The following is a 26,804-nucleotide window of genomic DNA, read 5'->3' as shown; positions in this document are numbered from 1 at the left end:
TCTCGATAACAAAAACAGAAAGTTTAGAAAAGATCTTTCAAACCAAATTCAAAATTTGCGTGGCAACAATCCGAAAGAATTTTGGAAAATTTTGAATAGTGGAAAGAAGAATAGCACCCCGATATTGATATAGGAAAATTACACGATTTTTTCAAAAACTTGAACGCTGCAGCGGAAGATGATCAAACTGCGTTTTCCCGACATTGTTCCCATGCAAAGTGAGCAGCTAAATGAAAATATAAATTTGCCTTTTTCACAAGATGAAATTCTTCGGTGCATTAAGAAACTGAAGAATGACAAAGCTTGTGGAGAAGACGAAATTATAAATGAATACATAAAATCCACATCTAGCCAGTTTATTTGTATTTATGAGAATTTTTTTTAATGTTATATTCGATAAAGGCTTAATTCCACAAAGTGGCTTATTGGTACTATTAAACCTGTATATAGAAATAAAGGCGACTCTAAAGATCCAAAGAACTATAGACCAATCACCATTGTTAGTTGCTTGGGAAAACTATTTACTTGAATACTAAATAAAAGATTAAATGATTTTTCAGATGAATTTATTATCATACAAGAAAACCAGAGTGGTTTTCGTCAAAAGTATTCTACTACAGATAATATATTTACCTTATATTCTTTTTTTGAATTGTTGAAATGTAAGAAGAAGAAGTTATATTGTGCCTTTGTGGATTTTGAGAAGGCATTTGACACTGTATGGCGAGATGGTTTGTTTTATAAAATGCTATTGAATAATATAAATGGTAAGATGTATAATGTAATATTGAATATGTACAGTGATATTAAATCTCGTATATCATATAAATAATGTACTTCGGAATACTTTGCTTGTGATAATAGTGTACAACAAGTGGAAAACTTATTAACTTTCCTATTTTCATTATTTTTGAATGACTTAGAAAATTTCTAATTTAAAAAATATATCACAGGACTTCAAACTATTTCAGAAGATCTGGAAAGTGAATTAGAAATATACTTAAAGTTTTTTATAATTTTGTATGCAGATGACACAGTATTGCTGTCCGAAACAGCACAGGACCTGCAGACTCAACGCAATGCCTTTCATGATTATTGTAAGGTTTGGAAATTGATGTAAACCTTGACAAAACCAAAGCCTTAGTGTTTGGTTTTGGACGTTTGCCAAAAATCTCAGATTTTCTTACAATAACACTAACATTGAGATAGTAAAGCGGTTTAACTATTTGGGAATTATTTTTACTAAAACGGGGAATTTTAATATAACAAAAAAACATTTATCCGATAAGGCCTTAAAAGCCATGTACGAAGTCCTGAAAATGGGAAGGATGTATCAGCTTTCTATAAAATGTCAGCTAGATCTTTTTGACAAAATTGTCAAGCCCATTTTGTTGTATGGGTCTGAAGTATGGGTTTTTAGTAATAATGATATTAGGTATTAGAAAAGATACATTTAAAATTTTGTAAATTACTTTTAAATCTGAAATCCTCAACACCAAACTATATGGTTTACGGGGAACTAGGTCGCCATCCGGTTGACATAGATATAAAAGTTCGAGCAGTATTATTTTGGGCAAATTTGATATCCGGCAAACAAGCAAAGTTTTACTGTATATTGTATCAACTTTCTCGCCATATGAATGTTCATTTTAGCATGCAGACTAAATGATTCTATTTGTAAAAAAAATATTTCAAGATTGTGGTTTCTCATATATATGGGAAACACAAAATGTTTTAGATAAGGAGTGGTTAAAAACTGTTATAAAGCAAAGACTGTTAGACTAGTTTCTTCAGAATTGGAATTCGCTAATTCAAAATCGTCAAAAGCTATTAACTACAATTTTTTTAAGAAAAACTGGGAATTTGAGAATTATTTTAATATTTTGAACTTTAAAGATGCCGTTGTTCTTTGTCGATTTCGAAAGACCAATAACAAATTGCCAATTGAAACAGGAAGGTGGCAAAATGTACTGAGAGAAAACCGTGTTTACCATCTATGTAAAAATCGACAAATTGGTGACGAAAATCACTATATATTGGAATGTACTTTTTTCGATCAAAAACGTACAGAGTATTTATCCTCCTATTTTGTACAACGACATAATACATTTAAATTTTCGGAACTAATGTCGAGTACACGAAAACCAGTCCTGAAGAAACTTTGCTTATTTATAAAAAATTTTAATATTTGTGTTTGTCCTCCTGGCTAGTGACTTCTGTAACCTCTCTCCTTGTTTTATATATATTGTAAATAGTTATTGTTGTTATCTCTGTACTGATGTACTCCATTGGCTTTATGAGAATAAAGATATATAAATATATTTAGGGGTCAGTTGAAGCAAACCTCCAGATGTGGGAATTTCTTGCTGCATTGAAGACCATTTGGTGGCCTTCAGCTGTTCTCTGCTCTTTTGTCAAGTTGTTGTCTCTTTGACACATTCCCCATTTTCATTCCAATGTAATTTTTAATGTATAATTGTTATCCTCTTGTAGCACCATACGTGTGCCTAAGTTGTAATAAATTGTCTTGTCTTGTCTTGTCTTGTCTTGTCTTGTCTTGTCATGTCTTGTCTTGTCTTGTCTTGAAATTGTTAGAGAATTAAATTATCTTGATTACGGATCCGCTGTCATCTATTGCCAATATCATAATAAAAGCATATATCTGTTCATTAAATAATTGTTGTAGGAATTCAGAAAAAAACCAGTTTGTGTTAAATTTGTTGAAAACGTAACTTCGTAAGGCACAACGTTACCTTCTAGTGCTTCTTTTCGTATCATGCGAGGTTTTTTTAACAGTATTTTCATAGAAAAGTAGTTTACCAGTACCCAGTTGCTGAAGGAAAATCATAGAAATGATTCTTGAACACTTCACGAGTGTTTAAATATGAAAAAATCACAAAAAGAAACATCGAAAAAGATGTGTTTTCATTTCCGGAAAATGAAAATTGCTTGTAAATCAAAATTGATTACGGTGTTGGACGCGTCACAAATTCGTAATTAATATTTTACAATAATATGCGATTTTGAAGTGAAATAATGCTGTCTTTGAGCACATTATTGATAAAGCATTTATCTCAATATTGTTTGAAGCACCTTTGGCTATATCAAGGCACATGTAGCAGTCTGTAACACCAAAGCCTGGACCACAGGGGCTTGTTACAATTGCCGGGTTTACTATCCATACGAACCCCTAAAAAAACACAAGGGAGGAAGCTCATTTGCGACAATGCTTCAAATTATTGCTGTAAAATTTTTCTAAGACTTTCAATTACTTTGTGACCTGAATAAATCTGTTCCCACTTGAATTATCTCTTCAATGACATATATTTATTACCTTAAGTAACCTCTATAACTATTGTAATCCTTAAAACAAACTCGACATTTCTGAAATAGAACGAATCGAGGCCCTAAATTTGAAAATGAAAGTCCTAAAGCGACACCTACCGGAAAATATATTTTTGGCACTCTCGGGTGTTACCATAAATGTTCTGTTTTTCGGAAGTCTACTGTATTTTAGATTTCAATAATGTAAAAATTGGCGGGAATTATTAGGTACACACTGTCCTTCATCGTCATATTGTGGTAAACTCTCGAGAGAACCGAAAATATATTTTCCGGTAGGTGACGCTTTAGTACTTTCATTTTCAAATCTAGGGCCTCGATTCGTTCTATTTCAGAAATGTCGAGTTTGTTTTAAGGATTACAATAGTTATAGAGGTTACTTAAGGTAATAAATATATGTCATTGAAGAGATAATTCAAGTGGGAACAGATTTATTCAGGTCACAAAGTAAGTGAAAGTCTTAGAAAATTTTACAGCAATAATTTGAAGCATTGTCGCAAATGAGCTTCCTCCCTTGTGTTTTTTTAGGGGTTCGTATGGATAGTAAACCCGGCAATTGTAACAAGCCCCTGTGCCTGGACTAATAAAAACACGAAAAAGGAAACCATCTTGAAATGACCTTGACATCGACAAAATATATAGATAGGTATTCAAATGAGGTCCCGATTGAAATTGCAAAGGCCCCGATCGAGTATAATGTTTGGGGGTTTACACGATAAAATGAAAGTACGCAGAGGCACGATAACAAATAATAATAACATCAGCTTGTGTATTTAATGATTAAATAAAATACATAACTCAAGTTCATACAATGTAGAAATAAAATAATCAAGTATTCTTACAAATTCAAGACTTAGAGATATTTACCTTTATTAGGATGGAATCCACCAAATTCAACGGCGTCACTGATTAAAAATAGCCGTAAAATAATAACTTCGATCATTACAGACATTTTCAGTGATGAAATTATTCGTACAATAGTTTACTCACATATTCACCAAAAGCACAGACGATAAAAAACTATGTATAACTTTTAATTAGCACTTTTCAAATGGGGAACATCAATTGTTTTGGTTGATTCGACGATCATTTAGAGTAATATTCCACATATTTATTGTTTTTCGTAACAAAAAGTGTGAAAAAAATGTCTAATTAGTTATAAAGAATCTACCAGACCTGCCAGATCAGAGCAATGGCTTTTTTTTCAATTCCTAGTGGGGAACCCAAATCCAGGGTGCTCGCATAAGGCAGCATAACTGCCTAAAAATGTCAGTTATTATAAATTTGAATTTTCTTTGAGCTCGGTACTTTATTTTTTTCTTTTTTAACAGATATTTCTTTAATTGTTCGTTAATGAATATAGAAATTGTTAAGAAACCGAGATTCCGACTCCCTCACGTTTAGCTTAGACACATAGCACTTTGTCGATATCACGGATGGTGGACTTTTAGTTATCAAGAGTATCATCAACTAAGTGTTACGAGCTTCAACACTGGCATGTTTTATTACAACATTATTACATTGTCGAAATTATTAAAAAACCATAGTTCAAACTTCCTCAGCAAAGTTCACTCGTTTCGGTACTTATACATCATTGGTTTTCGAAATTTCGCTGTGAGCGTTACCGATGAGGCTACACCAAGACAAGCGCCTAAAACGCATAAAAATAAAAATGTCTAAAGCTAGTTTTCTATGATGTAGTGTAAAGACTGTGGTTTGTATCTTTTAAAATAGTTTGTATGAATCAACAATTATTTGGAAATTCTGGCCTGGCTTCAAACTTATTTTTGATTTTCATTTAATTGTTTTTTACTTATTTTATAAATAGATTGATTTATATTATGTTTTAATCTCAAAATTCATTACACATTTCAATGGTGTCTGTCCTTCTATAAGAACTGATAGAATTGTTTGTGTTATCTTAATCGGTTCCAATATTTCATCTATTTTTCTATTACTTTATTTTGAAAAGAGGCATATGCTCTAAAGGAGAAGGTCCGGTAAGACCTTTATTTGGCCCCAAAATATAGCAGTTTTACAAAATTGTTAAATGTAAACTTCTAGTTATATGTTGGAAAGGAGAATGGTTCTGCTACATAAATATATGCTGTTTTTGACAATACAATGCACATATATCGGGTACTAGCATCATAAAGTCATGTTAAATTACTGAAATCTTCACAATTTTAGCATTTTAGCTAAATTTTTGACGGTTTTCGTCTTAAATGAAAGTGGCCGCATTTGTGTTCATTCATAATATTGAAATGTAAGTTGTATTTGATGATAATACATAACATATTTAAAGGTTGAGGATGAACACGGATGCGGCCACTTTCATTTTTGACAAAAACGATCTGAAAATTGACATTTTCTGGCATATTTGATAGATTTTCCATATTTAAGCTAGAATCAGAGCCTTTTAATGACAAAATCAGTTAAAATCTTTCACATGAAATAATTGAATCAATTGAAATAGACACTTAAGTGTTTAAAAAGTGTTCAAAATCATTCGTCAGAAAAACCTGAAATTTGAGGCCAAAATCGGCCCTTGCCGGACCTACTCCTTTCCTGTTTATTTCAATCATTTATGTTTTAAAACGGACTGATCGCTAGTTATGAGGTTAAATTATCAAAACGTACTATTTTTATATTTCTTTTCTCTAGTATACAACATAAACATATTGATGCTAAGTTTTATTTATAACGAGTTAAACAATATAAGTATATATATATACATGATATTGCTCCCAGTGCTAAATAGTACTGCAACTGACATCGAAAAAGACGCTTAGTTAACGAGTTTAATGGTCCGGAATAACACACGGCTGCAAATTGTTTTAAATGATAGAATAATATCTATATTTTAATTTCCGTCGGGTCGTAAAAAGTTTCTATGGTCACATTTTTGTATTTTATCCCTTTAATGGGGGTACCCCTCAATTTACGGTTTTGGGTAGTTACCTTAAAATCCAAAAATATATTTTTTGGTTGAAATTCCCGCTATTTTCGTAAATATTTTCTATGCACATATCATCAAGGATCATCGGAATGATGAAGACATAAATATAATACCATCTCCAAGTAAAACTTTCAAACTTAAAGTTAGCTGTTTTTTAGGTAGAAATTTAACGCGTTTTTCTTTGAAAACGAGAAAACATATGATTCAAAAATAGTATTTGACATTTGAGAGGACAAAACATATTATTGCGATACTGCATGCAAATTTTGTTGGGCAAATTCCAAACAATTTTGTCAAAAACTCAAAAATAAAAACATCATTTGTACCTTTTTTAATTACGGAAATTTCCTATCCGTCAATCAGCTCCACCATTTATTTTTTCCTTCACCATCAATTTGATAGTTTCGATGTGATTATGTAGATTTTGTAGGAGAAGTTAATTTATTTTTGAGTGATTTGAATATATATAGTAGTTCTTTCGTGTATTTTCTGTAAATAAGTTATATTTTTGTTAATAAAATTTTGACTTTATATAAAAGTTAACCAAATCCTTCGGATAAGAGGTTTTTCCGGATAATGACTATAGTTGACATTGTGTGAAAATACATTGTATGTCAATGTTTAACCTCAGAGCAATAAATATGCATGCAAGTGGTCGGGGGAAAAGTACTATTGAAGATTCGCAGAGATTTGGTGTGTGACAAGGTGATGCTAAAACCAACTTCTCTTAATACTCTGCTTTCCATGGGTGAATCATCAGTGATGTTATGAGACTTGCACCAGAAGGCAAAATTGGTGCGTCTTTAAATTAGATTAATTGATTGATTGTTGGTTGCTTAACGTCCAGTGACAAATATTTCATGCATGTTCAGGACGAGAACAAGTTAACAACAAAAACAATAGGTAGGTTTTGTCATAATAGAGGCCATTCGGGATGATGATCGGGAAAATTTAGACTGCCACTGGAAAATGATGGTATATTGGATTGGGACAGAAATTTTCCATTGCAACAGGCCACCTTCGGACTCCTCACAGAGTTGATGCAAGGGTTTTAACATGCAAAGAACGTGACACTCCCTTTACACGAGGCATCGGACTTAACGTCCCCATTCTGACCGGACGTGACTGCGAACTTGATACATCCCGCACAGCCAAACGGACTCCCCACTTCGTTTTACTGCCGGTCGGGAGAAGACCAAGTGACCATATTTCGTTTCCCCAGTCACCCTTGGGAAACTTTTAATTAGAAACAACAGAAATCCATACATGTGATCAAACTGATCGACATGTATCCTCACAACCTGACACTTTTATACGATCTCGCGCTCAGTTTCTTCCTTGTAGTTTGGATATGAAAATAGGGTTTTTGTGTAAAAGACAAACCTTTAAAAAAAACAGAAAACTACGCAAAACTGAGTCCTCTAAACGTGTTGACAGTCTTTTAAGTTGTGCTTATTAATGTGAGTAATCATTTATCCATGCATAACCAAGTACTTATTGAAGTCAACACCTGTGCAATTAAGTAAAACAGTTACTGAAAAATTATAATTTGAACTTGCTGTCAGTTCATTAATAACGATTGTTAGTAATGTGATTTGTTCTTCCATAAAAAAAAAGAAGCCTTTCTCATGTAGCACATCCTCTATATTACCGATCAATTTTACCCAAGATTGTCTCTGATGCTTACCAAACTGCCAAACTCCAGAACTAACTAGATATTGTGACACCTTGCAATTCAGACACAGTGGGGCCAAGGGATATGAAATAAAGAGTTTAGCTCTGAACTCAATTTAGGGGATGCCATATCTGCTGCAGGAAAATTGAAGTCTATGTTAAGACTTTCAGAATTACACCAAGGTGTGTCTGAAAATATTAAGGATATATTAAAAGAAGAACAATTACTTCACCCTGCCACCAGTGCTCTTATGAGCTATGTCCTCGTTTTGGTATTTCTATGGAAATGCATAGCTTGTTAATAGATATAGGAAGATGTGGTATGAGTGCCAACGATACAACACACCATCCAAGTCACAATTTATAAAAGTAAACCATTATAGGTCACGGTCCGGTTTTCAACACGGAGCCTAGGCTCAAAAGTTCATTTGTTAGTTAATTGATAAAAATAACACAAAGGCGCTTCTGAACCGTATATTGTCCCTAAAGATAACAAAAATTCGAAAATGGATGGCTATTACAAAATCAATCGTTTCTGTAGCAACATTCGCCCCATTACATTTTGGATTGGCAGTGCAGATACATCATGCATATGCATATGGGAATATGGGTCACTAACATTGATCGAAACTTTGTACACATTGCTTTTGTGTTTCCTATGCAAAGGTAAGACTATATCTGACGAGTTTGACCGAATCATGACGATATTTACGCTACAGATAGCATTTGTACTCAAAAACTGTGTTTGCTTTAAACAAACTCTGTCCTACGCCGAACTAGTTCTTATGAAAAAGGGAAGTGTCTTGTAATGCGCGTACTGAATCGCATATGATGACTAAGAGATTGATTCATGTCCCTATTTTATGAATACTTGAGCTATTGTGTGTCACTTTTAAAAGTTACATAAGGATCATGACTGATTTTGAATTACAACATTAGAAAATTGGCATTGCATTGTATAATTTTTCATCCTTCCCTTAAAAAATTAATGAGTTAACTTTTTTACCAGGATTATCCCACTAAAAAAATGTTCATGCACCAAACTGACTTTGTTTTACACTCATTTTTTTAAACCTCGCATTCGCCTCGTGTGACTATAGTATATTTTGTGTTATAACTGCTCTGTCTAGACTTTGCAAATACACAATATGTATTTATCTATAACTAGATACTAATTTTCACAAAATACACAACCTTTAAGATGCAAAATTAAAAACACTGTTTCAGCGCTTGAATTTTGTTTTTTTTCAAAGATAGAAAAAATATTGAAATAATTTGATAAACTGGTGTTTTATACTTTAGAAAATAATTCTGTAATATACTATAGTGAAATCCTATACACAATATGAAAGTTTATGGATGTGAAAAGGTCAAGGTCACTTCTTCTTTTGCTATGTCTTAAATGGAAAAAAATCAGAAGGTTCCAAATCAACGCCATTTTTTAATGGCAGCTTTTCATATAAGTAGTCAAATTTGTCGTTTTAACATCGTTTATACCATATGCTTATGATTGAATCGTTTTTGTAGCATTCTATTGAATAAATATCAGAATATTTCTCCTTTTTGTCCTTGTTGTTGAAATGTTGATATTTTTAGGTCTGACCTTTGACCTCAATTTCACAAAATTGTGACCACTCTGGATTTTTACGACCCAACTTTTCTTATTATACACGTTTTCCTCTTTCCATCGATATATAATTTAGGTGTGTGTTCTTCCGGACCATTAAAGTTTTAAAAAATGAATTCTGGTTGCAGTACTAAAAGTTATTAGTGGTGAAATAATTGACGAATGATCTAATAACAATTTTTTTATCTTTTTAATATAGTGTATATTTTAGAAGAAAACATTTTGGAATGTTTTTCTAAAACAAATTGAAATGTAGATACAAATTCCTTGTTTTGGGTCATGAAAAATCTTCCTTTGTGAACACCCACACTGATTCCTACAACAAATACATATATATAGATGATGAAATCATCAAAGGCTAGACTTGTTGATCGACAAAATATAGTTTTGTTGGTATGATATGTTAGCATACAATCTTGTTTACGATTCGCAACAGTACTGGTTGATTTGATTTTGTAGCAGAATTCATATAGTAAGAACTCTGTGAAATACAAAAATATACAAAGCATTTTGCAAAGTGCCGTTATTTAACTTTCAGATATATTGACGATGTTCTGTCTCTGAATCAAGAACGGAATCTAGCACACATAGCTACATCATAAATGGAAGAGGAAAAATCGGATTGTTTTGCAAAGTTGATCTTGAATCAGAAAAGGGGACAGACCAAACCAATTTCTAAGTTGAGTTTAAAATTAACAACGTCCAAAACGACTTGGCAAATATGATTGATATCTTAGTATAGAAAAAACCTTTAGTGTTTATTAAAATTTAAGGACATTAAATGTTAGATATTGCAAAAGGACATTAACAAATATTAACTAGGATGACCGTGCATTCAATTGAAGTCATGTGAAACTTGTATGACTTGCAGCCAAATTATTTCAAGGTTGTTAATCTAACGTTCACTTGAATCATAGAAATATACATTTTGCACAATCAAAGTTGAAACTCAGGTTTGTCTGTAACTGATTTATTAAGAAACATATTTTTTCACTCAATAATCCTCTGCACTTGATGTCCACATAACAATCATCTGCACTTGTTATCAATTGTCAAATGATGTCTTTACCTTAAAAATCTATGGTTGTATCATGTCGGGAAAAGATTACATGAACATAATAATTGTAATCTCCAAATTGTACATGTCAAATACGGGAAGTTTTTAGTAAAACACAGATATTTTCAAAAGGGAAACACGAAATAAGAACTATGACATATATAAGCAAGTAACATATTGTGAGACACATTTTACTTTATAAATAGAAAAAGCACTATTCTCTAGGAGCAACCTCCAAAATGAAAGCTAATATAGAACTGGTCAGACCATAGATATTTGTGAGTGGCAGTTTTGAGAAAACTCCATGATGAAGGTGGGATTGTTATCCATACTGATCATCCTTGCTGTACTAGGTATGGTATAGTTACGTGTTGTCTAGAAGTTGCGTCACAATAACAGAAATTCATATGAACAATATCAATACAATGAGATGTTTTTCTAATATTATGACTATTAATGAATATACCAAGTAAGTCGAAATTTATCATCCACAAACCTAATGTTTCACATGAATAATTTTCCTGTGATGAAGACATAATCTTTCAATCAGTTTAATTGAAGTCTAGAGCTGGTTATTTCATTTTCATTTTACTTAGTTTCTTTTGTTACCTATTATGACATCGGACTCTTTCAAAATTGTTGTTTCTTTTCGTATTGCTGTGTGATTATTTTTGCTACATTTGCTAGAGTTATGAGGGAAGGGTTGAGATCTCGCTGCATATATGTGGGTGTCCCACGTAAGGAGCATCTGGCCTTTTTTAGTCATAAATGTTAAGGTCATTCATTTCTTTGCAGTTAAGTTTGACGGCCATTTTCACTAAACTAGTAAACATATTTCTTAAACTGGATCCCGCCTCAGGGTGCGGGATTTTTCGCTGTATTGAATACCCGTTGGTGCCTTTTGGCTGTGTTCTGCTCTTTGGCCGGGCTGTTATCACTTTTACACATTTCCCATTGCTATTATCAATTTTATTTTCATGCACAGTACTTTATAAAGATTTTTTTATTTGCCTCTAAAAAAATAGAATTTCGTCTGAGCCAGCTATTAAAACTGTTTTCCAAAAAAGTCTTTCGTACACTTAATTTAGGTTGAGGAGGATCACCTGCTATGAATGCAATAGCCGTCGTGCAAATCCACACTAAAGTCATATCGACTAACCAATTGAATCGAAACTATATGTAAGATCGATTTAAAGACTGCAGTTTAATGACAAAAAGCATGTGATCATTACGGCTGTTTTACAAACAAAAAATTATAACTTTCAATATAAAAGGGAATAACATAGATGCTTTAATTTTTATAAATAATTGATTAAGATTTATTTCTGAATTTTCGTAGGAGGAATACGGGTTGCATTTATAGATCTTACAAATCGTACAACTTTGCAACCTGCAGCCTAAAATCAATTTACTCGTGCTTTTGATTATCTTTTAATTAAGAATGATATTAACTACATTTTGGCAAAGTTTTTAATAATTCTATTGACTTCAATGCCTTATAATAATCGATAAATTATGACAATGGTAAAATTGTATTGAAACAATAACAAAAACAGAATTGCAAAAAAGCTGCATATGTGTAACGGTTGTTGTCTACTTAAAATATTTCATTTTGAATTAAGAACTAATTTATATGTATGTATGGTTTTAGTTGTAGTAGCAGAATCCTATGGTAGAAGACACATAAGAAGAATAAGTATGTATTTAACATTCTATATTTTGATGAATAGATATCACAAGTTGTGTTATGAGTGACAATGAGACAACTATTCATCCAAGTCACTATAAGTAAAAAGTAAACCATTATAGGTCACAGTAAGGCCTTCAACACCGGGCATGGGCTCAAACCGAACAGCAACATATAAAGGGCTTCAAAAAATATCTTGTGAAAAAAAACCAGGAAAACAGGAAAACCAACGGTCTAATCTATATAAAAAAAAACGAGAAATGAGAAACACTTATGAATCACGTCAACAAACGGCAACCACTGAACGTCTTTATTTTATAAAAATTACATTGAGGTTAGAATGATATAAAAGTTCTTAACGAACAGAAACACGTTTATGATAAAATAGGGTTGAAGAGGGTTTGAAATAGCATATCAGATTAATAATCATACGAAACTGGTTTCAAATGAATGTAGAATTCAAACTAAACACATATTTGCAACTTTTTTCGTTCCTATTATGAAACGTTTCAGCATTTGTGATAATTCTGTTTTAGGCTTTAGACACATACGAAGATATCATGCACGAAGAATCGTGCTTCGAAGAAGGCATTATAAAAGAAGAGTATTTAAATTGTTCAGAAGAAAGTACTATAAAAGAAGAACCTTAAAATTATTTAGAAGAAAGTATTATAAAAAAAGAATCTTTAAATTGTTTAGAAGAAAACACTATGTGCGGAAGATATACAAACACAGATACATTCATAAGCATCATATTCACAGATATCTACACAAGCTTCTTCACAAATATCGACACAAGTATGTGCGCAAATATCGACACAAGTATGTTCGCAAATATCGACACAAGTATGTTCGCAAACACGTTCATGTGCACAAACCTGTTCATGTTCATGTGCACAAACCTGTTCATGTTCATGTGCACAGACCTGTTCATGTTCATGTGCACAAACCTGTTCACGCACATGTTAATAAAGGTGAAGATGCTCGTGGACATGGGCCTATTGAAAGTTTTGATAATGGATACGATCTCTATAGTTCAAGAACTAGTCATGGCTTTCGAGGAAACAGTAAGTCTTTAGTTAATTAAGTTAATATTTCATAAAAGAGAGACGACAGATACCAGAGGGACAGTCAAACTTATAAATCGAAAATAAACTAGGTAGGTCACATTCATGATTACCTGATTCATCGAAAGTGTAAAAAAGTAGTACAATATCTATTTTGAATTAAATATATCCTATAACTCGATTAGGTAATAAGTAAAGAGGTACAAGCTGTCAAAATCGTATTCACGGACTTGACTCTAATTCTAATATTTGATTTATAGCATACTAAAATACATATCCAACTTATTATCAGTTTTAAATACACATTTAACAGTGCATATGCGAGATAGTATATATCAGAATATTTTGTTTTAGTTCACCACTATACTCCAAACTTTGTAAATCGTAACAGCAATCTCCATCACCACATACAAGAGAATGGTGGGATCGCTTACAGGCATACGTATGGAGACGGTCAGAGAAGTTATAATGGTCTAGGAGGTGGTGATTTAGGACGATATCACGGTCCAGTCGTCAATAATCCAGAACGTTTTCACGGTCCATTGGTGTCTGATACAAGAAGTTATCGCAGTCCACTAGTCACGCATTCGGGAAGCTATAATGCAGCGGTTGAGGTTACACATGGAGGTGGCGGATATTAAATCAATAAAGTATTTATTACTTTTAATGAAAGGTGTCATTTTTTCCAAAAATACTTGTCTTTAGATATTCAATTCATTCATAAAATAAACTCGGCATAGAAATTAAGCAGGCATTTGGAAATCCTTTGATTGGCAAACGAATCAAAGAGTTAATAACAACATATTAAAATAAACATATGTCAGTTTAAATTATTGACGGTAAATTATATATAAAGATCTGAAGAAAATGGTTTACAGTATAATTCATATTTATATTTCAATGTAATATTTTATTTAAATGAAAACCAATACCACCATTTCTCCTGTGCTAGGAACCCTCTTTTAAATGGCTAAATTGGATGGATCCATCCCGTGTTTGTAGTCATAATTGATATATGTACAATACACTCGGAATCCAATTTGGGAAAATGTTTAGTATTTGAATCAAATAAGAACAATTGCTAAAGGAAACCTTCCGTATCAAAGATATTGTCATCCGCAGCAAAGCCGGTATGATAACCATAATTTATTACTTACCACTATTACAGCTAACAGTAACTGTTATGTAGATGGAGCTTTAATACTGAACATAAATAAAAATATATATAAAAAGAAAGGAATATGTATGTAAACACACCTTGTTCAGCAATTACTCTGTCCCATTAGTACACGCATTTCGTATTGCTTTACACAGTGTGACCTGTATCACTGTCGATCGGCCAGATTGTCACATAATATGTAGACTAATCGAATCGATAGTCAAGGGGTATTCCGAAAAAGTTACAAATATTAAATGATACGTTTCACAAAAGCGGAGAGAACCCATTTTTGGAAAATGACGCTTTCAGCGGCATGTTTCCGATACTGCTGACCTGAACTTCCATTACATTTCTCTGCCTACCGCGCTTGGTTCGTATTTACTTTCCATTACATGTCTCCGTCTACCGCGCTTGGTTTCGTATTTACTATTTTACATTTAGACTGGAATCTGATGGTATTATCATTCATGTGTAGTAATCAACCGGGAACCAGTTTACATACTTTATTCACAGAATAAAAGATTTTGACCTGTTCATATGTTTATTGTTATTAAATGGTATCTTCCTAATGGTATTTTGAGCTTTCACTTTGTTATATTTCTCATATTCATTCAAGCTTTCGCTTTTATCTATGTAATAAACAAATAGATCCGTTTTGACATGGTTCTGGACTTTTCACACACCAATGATCAGCAATCGCTAGACAAAATAGTTCTCCTAAATAATGTCAGCCTTTCTTAACCACCATTAAAAAAGTATTAATCGGAATTATCTGACATCTTTTGGATAGATACTGGACTTTATCCAGATTTACAAAGGTATGAATCGTCTGATGACACTTGGTCTCCGGTCCTTCTTATTACCAAATACATCGAAGTGTACCAACACGATGTTCTTAAGATACTTATAAATCTATTTTTATAACTTTATTGATTATGTGAAGTAAAACTAAAACATTGTTAGAACAATAAAGATATATAATTAATCGGGGGGAAACTTGATAGTCTTTTCGTTTTACAAACAACTGCTTTTATTATAAGAAAATGTAATGTGTCTGTATTGGTCCACTTTCTACTGGTTACAAGACAGATCGAAATATTGCGACTTGTTTACGTTTCTGTGTCACTTTCTCAGAATAATTAAATGTTTAATTATCGATCTCGATAGTTTAGACTTCTTTACGTTCGTACGCATTAAGTTGACGATCTTTTCTGCATTACTTGTCAATCAAAACTTCAAATATGTTCAAATAACATAGAAAGGACGTTATATTTCTTATTAATCCGTAAGTCCGGTAGGGCTAGCGATAGTTGAAATTTACTAGTTCGAGCTGAAATTTTAATACTAGTCTGGGGCATCGGGCTAATGGTTAATGACGCAGACTGGACTCCCGACTCAATTTTTGCTTACAAAGTTACAATAGCAGAGTCTGTTACAGACTGTATCTGTATGACATGTGAATATATTGTCGATATCGATGCTGGCTTTGAGATAGCGCCACCGATTTATTGGCGGGGCGTGAGAACATCTAGATTTGAAGCTCTCTACGTTTGATGCGTGCACAATAGTGTCGTCTAGCTGATTTGATGCGATCACTATCTTACAAAGGATGAGTTTGAATATTGTACGGTGCTTTACTTGGTGGAATGTCAATACACTCAAAGTTAATGTTGACGTCAGAGTTATTCTTCACTTGCTTTTCCACAATAATTGTTGCGTGGTATTCTGTGAATTTCTCGGCAGTTATGGTGCTCTTCGGACATGCTTTTTTTGAGGAACTCGTCTGTTTCAATAGCGTGAATCAGCCCCTCAACTACTTTTTACATAAAAACTAATTTTGGCTTCAACGTTTGTTCGTTCCTGTCTGGAGATCTTGTTGTAGTTTCAGTTTGGCAAGCATTTTTGAGACGTATCCGTCCTCTCTTGACTTGTAATCTCTGGTGATACATTTTGCCGCTTGACATGTATCCTTTCAAGCTTGTTTATTTTTGTTACCAGGTAGGGGTTGCATACAATGGCTCCATATCAAATTATGAGATCCATTCCTAAAGGTCTAGTTCATTGTTCTAATCTGACACAAATTTCAATAACTTGAATGCCACCCAAGTTGAATATATGATGACCCATTATAACAGCATAATTACTTGGAATTGTGTTTAATACCATGATGGTTCAATAGCATGAACTTAAATGGAGACAGAAATTTGACATGAAAGATGGTGGGTTAGTGCAAAATAAAAAAGAAATAGCTTACTATGATATATGGTTAAATAATGAATATCAATTATAAGGGTCATGGCCAGAGTTGTTATAATATATCAATATTGCAGAGAAGTGGTTTCTAGTTTCATATAAAGCAACCTGACTGACATGAAATAACAAAATCAAAGGAGTATCCCTATTTGTCTAATCTTTAAGGTGAAATTAAGCTAGTATATCAATACTATGCTATAGTGTAAATCTACAGAAATAGAATTTGCTTCAAGTAACAGAAATAACTTAACCATGTCACTAGTAACTTATTTAACGAGTATGTGGGTAATTAGTCCTATAACATATGACCTCAATATCAGTATAAAAACGTTACAAAAATGAATAAGAATGCGAAGTCATATGTTATAGGACTAATGGGGTATAAGAGCTTGTTACAACAGGCTCTTCATAATCATTTGGTTTGAAAAGGATACTAGTAGTCTGTCAATGATTTTTGATTTAGAAAAATGTAATTGCAAGAAAAAAATTACACATTTCTTAGAATACTTTAGATCATTCAGGTAGTCTTTATTTAGTATGTACAAAAGAACAGCCAGTAGTCATTAAATATTGTAAATCATTTAATTAGTCTTGACCTATTTATTAGTACAAAAGAACAGCTAGTAGTCATTGAATATTGCAGATCATTCAAGTATACTTGACCTATTTATTTGTACAAAAAAAACCCAGCCAGTAGTCATTGGATACTGTAGATCATTCAGGTAGTCTTTACCTATTTATTTGTACAAAAAAAACAACAGCCAGTAGTAATTTGATGCTGTAGATCATTCAAGTAGTCTTGACTCTACCTATTCATTTGTACTAAAAAAAACAGTGAGTTGTCATCTTTACTTCACAGACACACATATACGAATATCAATTATATGCTTATGAAACATGTTGCAATGTTAAAATTATTACGGTATGTGAAAATCAAGACTTGCATAAAAATATCCCAATATTAGAGGCAGTGGCGTCATTTTTCCTCAGAGCTTTCAGCTCTTTGATTAAAATCATTTGGGTTTTTTTTTTATATAAATTCCCTGATGGAGCTTAAATAATTTAAAAGTATAAATACCCTAATACCAGGTAGTCGATTCTCAAATTGAGGGATGTAGCTTGTAATTTTGCGTCGTCTGCAACGGTCAAATATACCTGGATTGAAAATTTCAAAAAATTGACCTATTTGGTCAAACGAATATTGTTGTTAATTAATGTTCTCAAGTTGTAGTTTTGCTAATACACCTTTCTAGAATGATATGAATGATAATTATATACTAGAATTATCCCGATGTGTTATTTATTGTTTTGTATCAAACTATAAGGAAGTATTATTATCAGGAAAACAAAATACAGTGGGTAGATAAATATACAATTATGCAGGTGTGTATTGCGTGTTTTAGTATTACAATATATGGTCGTAATAATTAACGTAAAACTTGTGTAAACTTAAACATTGTGCGGCTGTAAAAGATAGACTTTCTTTGTTTTGCATGGGTTTTTTTATTTTCTAATTTTTAGGGGGTATAGAATCAATGAATAAGACGAATCCAATTTCTGTAAAATAAAGGCAACAGTAGTATACCGCTGTTCGAAACTCATAAATCGATAGAAAAAAAAACAAATCCAGGTTACAAACTAAAACTGATGGAAACGCATTAAATATAAGAGGAGAACAACCGACACGACATTTAAATGTAACACACACAGAAACGAACTAAGCATTTATAGACAAAATCCGATGAGAATAATAAATATAACATTAAAACTAAATTCATGAATTTGGGATAGCAAAGTACCGTCCGACGTCTTATACATGTTATGGTAATGTGAATTTACACTCAAATAAGAGGAAACAAACGACACAACAGAAACACAACGTTAAAATGTAACACACACAGAAACGAACTATAATATAACAATGGCCATATTCCTGACTTGGAACAGGACATTTTAAAACAAATGAGGATGATTTACCCGAGGAAATACCCCGGAAGCTACTACTATTTATAAGGATTTACAGCAATTTGTTCAATACAGTATGTTCCTCTTGTTGTTCATACTGCCACAATATTTATGTATTACAAATGACGCTGGGACCTCATCGGTATGGTATTGACAAAATATAGGCCTCGTTGTGGCATAAAGGAATGTGTCTAATTAATGAGCTGACATGAATTATCATTGATATGGTCATATTTATAGATTAGCTTTTTTTTAAATATTAAGGCTTTTCTACCTCAGGAATAGATTACCTTAGCTGTGTTTGGCAAACTGTTAGGGATTTTGGTCCTCGATGCTCTTCAACTTCGTACTTTATATGGCCTTTTTAACTTTTATTTGATTCGTGCTGACGAGTCTTTTGTAAACGAGACGCGCGTCTGGTGTAAATATAAAATGTAATCCCGGTAGCTTTGATGAGTTTATTTATTCAATCAACTTTTGTTACACAGAAGTAGGTGATTAAATTTCACTGCGATTCGATATAATTCGCTTTTTTAAGAGCAGCAAAAAAAGAGTTTCATGACGACAAACAGAAAGAATACATTATTTTGTAAATTCGTCAGTATTAGGGTATATTTATTATATCATCTCATTTGACATTAATAATAGAACAACCTCTTTGCTCATTCGAAGTGATGCATGTCAACACTCCCGACCGTTGAGGTTCAGATACTACAGGATGCACACATTTTTTAAACGATAACAACAATGTATAGAATTCACTCACAAAACTTCATACCTATAATTACAGTGAGTTGCTTATAGGTGTTACTGTCAAACTTTACCTATAGCTTCATCTGTTTTTAAAATTGACAACACAATAGGGACATTTAAATTGACCAGTTGGTATTGTTAGATTTAAATCTACCTTGATGCTACCTGTAAAAAAATTTATTCACCTAACCCAAAGTTTCAGCATGCTTTTTTCCTTAAGAATTGTAAATTGGGAACGAATGCAATTCAATTGTTGTTGTCCCCCTGGAAAAAAGTATTTCTTTGTCAAATGGCAAGTTGACCCCAAACTCCGTTGTAAATTGTCAAAGAGGTGCCGAGGACAAAATTCAAGCCGATAAGGGCCATTCAAAAAAAAAAATTATGTCGTAATTACGACATAGCATGTCGTAATTTCGACATAACATGTCGTTATTACGACATCGCTATGTCGTAATTTCGACATAACATGTCGTTATAACGACATCGCTATGTCGTTATTTCGACATAACATGTCGTTATTACGACATCACTATGTCGTTTTAACGACATAGCTATGTCGTAATAACGACAATCACTATATATATTAAAGAATATGTATTAATTTATCATTGCCAAAAGACTAAATGACACAGAAATTAACAACTATATATTATCATAATGCCCCCAATAATTAGAAAAGCCCCCGCATAGTCAGCTATAAAAGAGGGACGAAAGATACCAGAGGGAGAGGCCCCGAAATGCTGTGTGGCAGACAGTGTTAACATTAATTAATTATAAGCTCCCTTGGTAAAACTCCAAATTTCATATTTAAAGTATTTCATTGTTGATTAATTTACATGATGCTTAATAAGTATATATTTGTTAATTGCATAGCTTTTGCTATTTGAATTCATTGTTAAAGATATTTATTCATATTGTAAAGTTTAATATTTGTATCGTTGCAAAATCTTTGGTCACCTTCTTTGGTTACCTTCTGTGAGAAACTTATATAATTTATAGATCCTATTTAAGGAGATACAGACTTAGTCTGATAAACTCTCTACTTGTTTGAACTAATATGTGAGGAATTATATGAGGACTGACATACATTCTACCTATAAACCAGCGCACAACTACATGCCTTCGTGTAATAAGGGTGAATTGAAATATATTGATTGCTCTCTTTCTACTCACAAATGTTGGACACGATGTTTCTACAACCTCTAGTATTTAAAACAGAATCTTCGAAATTTCATCCGAAAAACAAAATAAAAATGTTAGAAAACACGAACCAATATTAAAGCAAATTCAATATATGTTTCAAATTATGTTTTTACAGCTCTTGATCATATACTAAGTAATATCTAGTATATTTGATGATTACAAAGCTATGTGAAAAAAACCGGATGTCCAACGTTACATTTATGAAAAACTGTTTTAAATCTTATGTATAGTGATCCTATTTCTTATTCTCTGATCTTCTTGATACTTGGCAGGAACAACGACAGGTGTCGGTTCTTTGTGGCGTTAAAGACGTTATTTTTGCCAAATTGTATTTGACTCGGTGGCTTTATATTAAGCGGGAATAAGAAAAATGTCCAACGACGTTTTTCGTTATATCAACTTTTGTAAGTAGCAGAAAATGAATAAAAATAGTAAGACAATAATAATATCTAACAAAAGTACAAATATTTGCCTCATTGTTCGTGAGTTCAAATATTGCTGATTCAATAAAATCTTCTCTACACAGTCGTTTTTCAAACGGTAGCCAACTAGCCATTTTGTCCAAGTTGATATTTCATTTTTCAAAGCAGTTAACGCGTATTTTTTATAATTAATCAAAACAAAAGTTAGATACACGAAGAGTAAAAAATGACAAGATTCTTTTCTTATTAACTACATGTTTGGGTCTTAAAGGAATAAAATGCTTCCACACATTACAAAACAGTAGCCAATTTGTCCAAACGTCGAAAGTTCGAAAGACGCTAATTTTCGTCGTTACATGTGCTTAAGTTTCAATTAAATGTTCATGATAATTAAAACAAATCGTGTTGTGAAATTTGGAAAAACAGGTTGATGATTGCTGCCGAAAAAAAAGAATAGCGCATGTTGCTATAGACTCCACCCGGGGACATAGGTTCGACACGGGTTAAATTTTGCAATTTTTATTAATCGTTTATAGCTTTTAACGATTTATTTAAAAGAATGGTGAAATGGGGAAAAACATCTCATTACATGAACTTCGTCCAACTTTTGCAAAGACAATTTTTAGACACCAAGACAATCCTCTAAATGTAAAATTCGAATTGAAATTTATATTGTGGAAGTACTCCATAGATCATTTAAAGTCGTCATTTCAGTAAGGTGCAATCACCAATATTAAAAGACTTACACCAGTTCACGGAGTGTTTTACTTCGCGATTTGTCCTGCTATTCATGTTATAACTGTCGTGATGAAATTAATTCCTGTACTAGCGAAGCCGGAACTTTTCGTCAATATAAACTTGTGCATGAAATGGAGGTACTAGTAATTGAAAGACAAATCCCAAACAGCGACGAAAACCGTTTCATCGAATTTTAAAAACCCGGGATTATTTAAGCCGTTTTCGCGGACGATCCAGGAGTAGATTACTATATTTTAAAATGTATATCAGAAATTAAACACTATCAACACTGGACACTTTTAATTTGCAAAACACTCATTTGCAAATCCGCCGCCGCCTCAAACAAGAGCTACAATATCATGTATATAACCAAAATGTGCAGAATTACATGGGATTCAATAATTTCATTGGTTTTCTACAGTTACTTTCATATTTATTTTGCAATTTGAATTATAAAAACATGGGATTTTCAATATCCCATGGGACAGGGCAAAATCCCATGGGATTTACCATTATCCCATGGGATTTTGGTTAAATCCCATGGGATTTTTTTTTGTCCCATGGGATTATTGTAGTCCCATGGGATATTTGTTGTCCCATGGGACAAAAAAAATCCCATGGGATTTTTATTATCCCATTGGATTTTTAATATCCCATGGGACAAATTAAAATCCTATGGGATTCTAATTGTAAATATATAGATATAAATAAACAGTAATGTGTATGTTACAATGTATTCTATTTGGTAGTAAATTATTATAAGATGAATCTTTTTAATTGAATATCTTTTTTTCTTGGGAAATGTTAATTTTATTTTAGCATATTGTTCTTTAACTGTTCAAAACTAAACTTTTAAACAACAAAGCAGATAATGTAAGTATCAATATATGTTTATTCATGAATTATAGAATACTTTCTTGAAACACAATTATTTGCCATTTGAAATCAATAAAAACTCTATTGTTAGGCTTAACATACTAGTAGCTATTTAAGTAAATCTATTTTTTTCACAATATCCCTCAACACAAAACATTAATAGTTTCTTATCATCCAGCATTGTTTGATGGTATAGTCCACTTTTTGGACATTCAGCACAGAACTTTGATATTATTGTGGTTTCAATATTTTTTTGAATTTAAAAGAACTTCAAATCATTGACTGAGTGATGAAAATAATAACTGATCCAACTTTTTTCTTTGAATTTATTCTGGTCTTGTTTCTATGTTTTCTCCATTTATTTTAGGTGGTGAATTTCAATCCTTCTGAAAAAGAACCAATAAAATCTAAAGTAATGGATTATACAAAATTGTTTTCATACATGTAGCAATAATATGATTTTCAATAAAAATAGCTATGCGGTATGGATTTTACTGATTGTTAAAGGTTGTCCAGTGTCATCAGTTGCTAACGGCCTACATCCTTTGGTCTCTGATGGAGGGTTGTCAAATTAGCAATATACCACATCTTCCTATTCTAATACCATATAACAATCAATTAATTTATTCTTCTTTACAAAATTTGGGTATTTTCCCAAGTTATATACATAATATATATATATATACTGTAAATTCGGAATTAATGCAAGTTTTTTTTATTGCGAAAAATGCAACGGAGTTGTAAACGCAATAATTTAAACTCGTATTATGAAATATTTTATATGGATTAAACAGGATTTTTCAAAATCGTAAAATTTAAAATCGCATTTAAGTCTAAAATGACAGAATCGCAATAATAAATGCACGCAATAATTTATGAATTTTACAGTATAAAGATCAATGTTAAAAGTTAAAACTTTAGACAACTATAATAACATTCCATTATTCACAAGAATTTGCAATATATTATACAAAATGCAGACAACAGAAACAATATTTCTTTAAGCTTTTGAAGTTCAGACAGATTTCAATTTGTGTTTTATTTCAATGAAAAAATACCTTGAACATATTGGAAATTATAACATTGATACAAACAAAATATGTATGTTTTATCCTCTTTTTTTTGTGTTGTTGGCTTGCTGTCTCATTTTAATATACATTTAAACATACATCAATAATCTTCTTCTTTATTAAAAGTAAAAATGGGATATTTTTGATTTTGATATCCCAACACATTATAGTTCTATCACATAACTTATTACCAAGTTCAAAAACACCAATGTGTTTGATATCAATTTTAAGACATGTATAAATGTTCCAGACCATATCAGTATTCGGATCTTACTTTTATGGTCCAGAACTTACAGTCCCACCATATGTGTACAGTCAGACCATTTAAGTATACTTGTACTGTCTGGTACCAGCTCAACCAAACCTGTGTTTTTATTTTAACTGCAATTAAACTTTTTGTATTAATCTATTAAAGATTTCAGTTATGTTGATCTGTACTGTACATTTGTTTGTAATAAACTTGATCAACTTCTTAAAATTGGGCAGACTGTATGCGTACAGTCCAATTACTTGTTTGTTCTGGAACATAAACATGATTAACAAGCATTTGGCAGGATGTCATGCTAAAATCCCATTAATATTAGTACTAAATTTTGAGTATATACATGTAAATCCACAAGTTACTTACTGAAATTCATGGTGAACACTCACCAAAAACTTACAATTTAGAGGAAAGACTGGAAAGATGAATGCACTAACACTATCAAAACAGAGCATAAAACTTACCGAAAAACAAGATGTTTTACATTTATCCAGGAGCAGGATAATTGAAAAGTTGTTTTTTTCTTTCTCTGCTGTCCATCATATAACCTTTGAATTCATTCATGCAAAATATGAAAATCTGCAACGGTAAGACCTAGAACCTCAACTTATCCACATTTTGAATTTTGAACTGCATACTTGTCCTTTTCATCTTGCTGACAACCTAAACATAAAAAAATGATAAAAACATAATTCTAGATTAAATTTGTGTTTTTATTTTTGTTGGTACATGTACAAACAATTTTTCCAACTTTAAAACGAAATCATCATCACCAAAGAGGAGGTCATACTAACCTCCGAAATATTTAAACAAACCGAAATTATTACTTGATTAAGATCTTGTCGTAAATTAATGGCATAGATACTCTTATTTTTGAAAACTTGATGTCTATTGCATACTTATATTCCTTTTTACGAGAGTATGCATATTAAGATGGACTCCATGGACTTTAATGTAAGCATAATTAATTTTACAGTCACTGACAGTTTTTCAGCTCTATGTGTACATTTTGAGAGAATCTTGCAATACTGTATATTTTGATATTCAGAACTTATTGTGAGGTTTTTATTAATACAACTGAAAGCTGTATCTCGTTTTCATTTCTGATACATATTTATGAGCTGAAGACCAGTGCCGAATTTTTCTCACTGCATTGAAGACCCATAGGTGACCTTCGGCCGTTGTCTGCTCTTTGATTGGGTTGTTGTCTCTTTGTCAAATTCCCAGTTTCCACTTCCCATTTTATATCATGTATGCTGATTTTTCTTAAATTACAATATTCAATCATGCAATTTTGTCTATTATTGAAAATACGATAAGCAAAAATAAATGCACAAAAAATTTAACATTGTTATATATATGTAAAAGACTTTTTTTTAAATTCAAAACAGTTGCCTACACTGTTAATTTCCTTGTTTGATTTCATATTTTTAAAGCCTTTATAGCTAGCTAGATGGTATGCCGGGGCGGATCCAGCCATTTTAAAAAGGGGGGTTCCCAACCCAAGACAAAGGGGATGATCCTATATTCATTTGATTTGTTTTATTGTCTCATACAAGAATATATATGGTTTGACGGTGGGGATCAGGAATCCTGAAATTTTTTCACCTAACCACTGGATGACAGGGGATCTCAACCATTTAAAAGTTTCTCAAACATGTGGGGGTGGGGGTGAACCCCATGGACTCTCCCTATATTTCCTTTGATTTGTTTTATTGTTCTATACAAGAATATATAAATATGGTTTAGGGGTGGGGATCTTGACCGTTTACAAGTTTTCAAACTAGAGGGGGTGGGACTTCACTTTTATTTTATTTCATTATTAATTTTATTGTCCCCGACAAGAATATATATGGTTTAGGGGTGGGGATCTGGATCGTTCACAAGATAATAGCACATTCTCAAATTGAACAGAGTGGGGTAACCCCCAAAGACCTCCTTTTAATTTCATTTGATTTGTTTTATCGTCCCATTCAAGAATATATATGGTTTAGGGATGGGGATCTGGACCGTTTACAAGATAATAGCATATTCTCAAATTGAAAGGGGTGGGGATTACCTCCCATGGACTCACCCTCCCTTCTTTCTTCCCCCCGAAATACCTTTTAATAAGCCCCAATGCACAGATAGTTCACAGTATTTTCCCTTGATTTACACTAAAGAATATACACTATACAGGTGTAATTTTTTTTTAAAAGATAATACAACTGAAGACCACCATGACCACAGTGGTGGATCCAGAATTTTTCATAAGTGGGGCCCACCGACTGCCTAAGAGGGGCCTGCTCCTGCCATGACTCAGTGATTCCATATATAATCAACCAATTCTTTTCCCAAACAGGAGGCCCTGAACTCCTGATTCCCCCTTTTTTTTCCTCATTTCAATCACCCTGATATAAATTTAGTTTTATCACTTACAATAGGAATGGTTTGAATTCCCCAATAATTCTTATATACCATTAATATCAACATATTTCATTTTTGATAAATGAAAGGCAAAAGTTTTCTATGGGTAGAAATGGATAGTGGGAAGCTTTCAGATTCACACCATGCGGCATGCCGGTGGCTGTGTTCAAAGTGCTGGGTTTTTATGACCCTCGTTGTTTGCGGACTAACTATTTAGGCCAGTGGTGGATAATAGTGTGCGTGCATTAATCTTCTATACCTTCTTAATCAATATATTCAAATAC

General features: G+C 32.4%; 1 long non-coding RNA gene across 1 annotated transcript; it reads right to left on the bottom strand.

The window, feature by feature from the left end:
• Positions 1–22,778: 22,778 nt before the first annotated feature.
• On the bottom strand, positions 22,779–26,804 carry LOC143067188 (uncharacterized). The gene is made up of 3 exons (XR_012975874.1): positions 26,780–26,804; positions 24,579–24,777; positions 22,779–23,168 (listed from the first exon to the last, which is right to left on the bottom strand). It is a non-coding gene; the product is annotated as an uncharacterized LOC143067188 (long non-coding RNA).

This window comes from Mytilus galloprovincialis, chromosome 3, assembly GCF_965363235.1.
Source record: "Mytilus galloprovincialis chromosome 3, xbMytGall1.hap1.1, whole genome shotgun sequence".
In the NCBI taxonomy this organism is placed as follows: domain Eukaryota; kingdom Metazoa; phylum Mollusca; class Bivalvia; order Mytilida; family Mytilidae; genus Mytilus; species Mytilus galloprovincialis.
This window is presented reverse-complemented; position numbering and strand designations above follow the sequence as displayed.